Raw genomic sequence first — 5,098 nt, forward strand, 5'->3', positions numbered from 1 at the left:
TAGGGCAGCCCATCCCACTGTCACTGGGGCAGGCCAAACATAGTTAAGAGGGCGGACAGATCCCGGGCATCAGCCGCCTCATAGGCATCGCTCTGGCCTAACAAGGACAATGCCAAACGCAGCGTGCTCCAGATGTTCTCTGACATGGCGCCCCCTTCACCCCGAGGGCCCCGGCTTTTCCTCTGCATGTTCAAGGCCTCCAAAAAGTGTTCCACAGCCTCCCGATGAGCCCCAAGGTTGATGCAGCTGATGCCCAGGTTATAGCGGGACCGTATATAGCCTGGTTGTAGCTCGAGGGCCCGACGGTATGCAGCTACTGCTTCTTCACTCTGGTTTCCATTGGCTAGGGTGGCCCCTAGTTTATGCCACAGCAAATAGTCATTGGGACGAACGCTGAGGGCAGCTGTGAAACAGTCCACTGCCTTGTCATACTCCCCACTCAGGTTGAAAAGGACCCCTAACCCACACTGCACATCAGGGTCAACGTTTGTAGGGTCCAGGCGCACAGCTGCCAGGAAGAGCTCTTTCACTTCAAGAAATAGGGAGTCAGACAACAGAGATCCCAGGATGCGCTTGCTTGGGCCCAGTCCTGCGCCACTGGCCCCTTCTTCCCTGGGCACCACCAGATGGGCATAGGCTGGTGTATAGCGCAGCCAGTCTCGCAGGGTTTCACAGGCCTGTCGCTACAGGGACTCGTTGGTGAAGCTGACAGCTAGTGCCATCAATGCTGTCTGGTTATCTGGCTTTAGCTCCAGACACTTCCGTAATGCGCTGATGGCTACTAGTTCTTGTTCATTCTCTGCCTGTGTGGTACCCAGATACTGCCAAGCTTCCATGTGCTTAGGATCCTGCTGCACAGCGCCTCAAAAAGCAGCACAGCATTCGGCAGGTCCCCATCCTGAAGTCGCCGCAGCCCTTCCTCGAAAGGCTGGGGGTGGTCACGCAGGGGGTTCTCCTCCTCAAACTGGTACCCCTTATCATAGGAAGCAGTCGTGATGTCATCATAGTCAAAAAGCCAGGGGTGAACCTCAGCATCCCGTTTCGCCATCTCCTCCAACTCTGCCTGCAACTTGTCCGAGAAATCGACATCAGACTCTATAGCTGATTTGGCTCGTTCAAACTCCATATCAAGGGCAGCTGTGTTCCCTGGTCTTGTGAACTCGTCAACCCAGGCATCTGATGTACCCTGCTGCTGTACAAACTCTGCTGCCCACTGTTCTGCCTGAGCTCGGCCCGACCCTGCACCGGACTCCAGGGACACCTGCCCCTCGCCAATCTGCCGCACGAATTTCGGGAACTCAGAGTTAGCCAATTTGGGGTCATCCACTTTGGCCACAAAGTCACTGGCAGTATGCTGTAGATCATCCTCAGGATGATAATCATTATACCAGCGATCACTGGCAGTCGTTCCCTCGGGCTCTCCCAGCCACAACTTCTCCTCTGACTGTTCCAGATATTCCTCAGCCCAGCGGGCAGGAGACACAGACAAAGGGTCTGTAACTTCAGAGATGAATTCTTGGGACCGGTCCGTCTCATTATAATCCTGCGTTACATCCACAGCATCTCCAGCTGCAAGAAACTCCTGGGCCCAGTTCTCAGACAAGGCCAAGTCTGCCACCCCAGGGGCTCTCTGGGGTGCCTGGCGGAAACTTGACTGTTCAATCTCCTGCATCTCTGCCAGGAGGTCATCCATCTTGAAGGTCTGAGGGGCACTCGATATAAGTGGTTCATTCTGGTCCTGGAGGAATTCGGCCACCAACTCATCTTCAGAGGCTACCCCCAAAGGCTTAGGGACCGCCTCGGAGGCTGGGGTCCCCGGTGGCCAGGGACCGGGCCTCAGCCCCTCCTGCCGAAGGGCCTTGTCCTGGGTGAAGTGCCCGGCCAGCTTCATGAGGGGGTTGGCACACCCGCATTCCGCCTCCACCAGCTCCAGCATCGCCATGGCGACCACCATCTCTCGTCGGGCGCCACTGGATCTGCTCAGTCACTGGATCTGCTCAGTTGGTAGAGCATGAGACTCTTAATCTCAGGGTCGTGGGTTCGTGCCCCACGTTGGGCGCCAGATGCTGGGGTCCGACCCCAACAGGTCCAGGGGTCCCCAAAGGTGTGGACGGAGTCGGCAAAGAAGGAATGACACCGAGACAGCCTTCAGTTGATCAGCAGCCTAGTCAGGACCTCTAGCCAGGATCTCCAGCCAAAGTTCTGGCTAGGATCTGATCAGGATCTGATGAGGACCTGATCTTTATTGTCTTGTTACATCTGTATTTATACCAGTCGATTTTAATCCTGTCAATTTCTATTGCAAAGGTTAGGGCGTTTCTTATCTCCATTCCAGGGAGTAAAGATTATGTAGCTTAAGCGTGATTGTTTGTAGTTAAAGTGATTAACTACCTGCCTGGCACTTAGTTAAGGGGTTGTATCCCCTCCCTAACCTCAGGGAAAAATCCCCACCTGGGGAAACAACCTTTCTTGGAGAGGTGACCTTGGTTAAAACACATGGCGCTAAGGAGAGCAAACATATTAAGAACAATATGCTATATATGCCAGGTCCCTTGAAACATATGCTGTGCAGATGTTTCTTTCCTGCAGCGACTGTGTCAAGCAGCAAGGATGGACTGGCTTCCAGCATTATATTCTATTTGTCACACTTCCTCTTCTGTTTTTTCCTCTCCTTTTTTTTTTTTTGTGTAGTTAATTAGCTCCCAATATTAGTTTGGGAGCTCTGAATTATAATTACCTTACTATAGAAATTATAACACCAATAGTTAAATTATTAAAATATAAAGATAAAATCTTTGTTATCTTCTTGGATAATACAAGGAACTTTGAATACTTTAACTTTGCTTATATTCCATAACTTATCTCTCCTTTTTGGACCCCACTAAATACTATTACTATTGTATTCAATCAATGTTCATTTACATTTATCTGTATATTCACTTCTCTGTTATTTATTCTTTTCTTGTATCTCAAACTTGCATCTGGGATGACTTACTATCGGTCTCCTTTAGAATTCCTTTTAGTCAGAGTCAGTTGGTAATGAATTTTTTCCATTTTTATTTATGAAAATGCTTTCATTTCACTCTCATTCATTAAATATAAATTTCCTATACATAGAATACTAGGTTGGCAGTTGAAGAGATCAATGCCATTGAACTTTCTACTTTAATGTTGCAATTAAAAATTCAGCTGTGTGTGTCAATTATTTGAAGCTCATCTGTCCACTTTCTTTGGCTGATGCTAAGATTTTTCTCTTTGTCTTTTAATGTATCCACTTAGTTTTAAATTTTTATTATTGTATTTATTTCTAGATGTTCCGTTTTCAAGTGTTCCACATCATTTTTCATAGTTTTTTGCTTCCTGCATATATTTTAAGGTTTTATTGTCTTCTTCCATGATTGGTTAGCCCCAGCCACACATGTGTGAACAGGCTAAGTCCCCTGCTGAAGACAAAAGGTCCGAATGGACTGAAATTGTCACTCAAGAGACTACAGGTCCAGCCCAGCCCAGCCCAGAAAAATACCTACTAAGTCAGTGGTTCTCAACCTTCCTAATGCCGTGACCCTTTAATACAGTTCCTCATGTTGTGGTGACCCCCAATTTCATTGTTACAAATTGAACATAATTAAAGCATAGTGATTAATCACAAAAACAATATGTAATTGTATATGTGTTTTCCGATGGTCTTAGGCGACCCCTGTGAAAGGGTCGTTCGGCCCCCAACGGGGTCGCAACCCACAGGTTGAGAACCGCTGTGTAACTAAGTAAAGGAAGCAACATCCATGGAGAAAAACAACCGAATTCTTAACTCCACAGTTTCATTTCCATAATGACCAGGATACCGTCCAAAACTACCCAACACACGAAGAACCAAGTAAAGAACATGATCTCAGGAGAAAAGAAAATCAACAGAGTTTTACTCCAACTTTGGTTCTAGATGTTAGAATTTTTATTTCAGTCTTTAGTTATTTCATTAATTTTGTGTGTATGTCGTAAGGGGTCTCTTTTCCTTTCTTCTCTCTTTCTTTCTTTCCTCCTTCCCTCCCTTTCTCTCTTCCTTTTTTTTGGTTAATCCTCCCCCAAGGAGTGAGGATATTTTTTCCACTGATTTTCAGAGAGAGTGGAAGGGAGGGAGGAGGAGGAAAGAGGGAGAGAGGGGAGAGGGAAATATTGATGTGAGAGAGAGACATCGATTGGTTGCCTCCCACTCCTGGGGATTGAACCTGCAGCCGAGGCATGTGCCCTTGACCGGGAATCGAACCTGTGACTCTTCGTTCCTCAGGCCAACACTCTCACCACTAGCCAAACCAGCCATGGCCCACCCCTTCCTTCCTTCCTTCCTTCCTTCCTTCCTTCCTTCCGTCCTTCCGTCCTTCCTTCCTCCCTTCTTTCCTTCCTTCTTTCCTTCCTTCCTTTTTTGTTTGGTTAGCCAGTTTTCCCAACACTATTTATTGACAAAAATCCATGTTTATGGTGGGAAAGGGAGACATATGTAATACTTTCAACAATCAGTGGAAAAGAATTTAAGAAAAAAAGAAAAGAAATCTATAATTGACTCATTCATCTAAAGAGCAACCTCTGTCATACTTCACATGGTCATAAATCAGGTACATGTGAGTCTGTGTCTAAGTTTTCTATTCTACTCAGTTGGTTCACTTGTCTATAAATACCACAGTGTGTGGCTGCACAGCTTTATAATATGACTTGCTATTTAACACAGCAAGTCTTCCCATCTTATTCAAGGATATCCTGGCTACTCATGGCACTTTGCAGTTCCATATATTTCAGAGATAGCTTATCAAATTACATGAAAAATATTAAACAAAGGAAAACCTGTTGGAAGTGTGATTGAGGAACCTAAAATCACTAAATCAATTTGGGAAGAATTTACATTATAGTGTTGAGTCTGTGATTCATGGTATCCTATATAATAAAAGGCTAACATGCAAATTGACCAAACGGTGAAACAACCGGTCACTATGATGCACACTGACCACCAGGGGGCAGATGCTTAACACAGGAGCTGCCCCCTGGTGGTCAGTGCGCTCCTACAGGAGGAGCACCACTAAGCCAGAAGCTGGGCTCACGGCTGGAGAGC

General features: G+C 46.6%; 1 pseudogene; it reads right to left on the minus strand.

Annotated features, from left to right (window-relative positions):
• Positions 1-20: 20 nt before the first annotated feature.
• LOC139006244 (peroxisomal targeting signal 1 receptor pseudogene) lies at positions 21-1,942 on the minus strand (annotated as a pseudogene).
• Between the last annotated feature and the right edge of the window lie 3,156 nt (positions 1,943-5,098).

Source organism: Myotis yumanensis, unplaced genomic scaffold (genome assembly GCF_028538775.1).
Source record: "Myotis yumanensis isolate MYYU_CA2020_CCGP unplaced genomic scaffold, mMyoYum1.0.hap1 SCAF_1, whole genome shotgun sequence".
NCBI classification, from domain to species: domain Eukaryota; kingdom Metazoa; phylum Chordata; class Mammalia; order Chiroptera; family Vespertilionidae; genus Myotis; species Myotis yumanensis.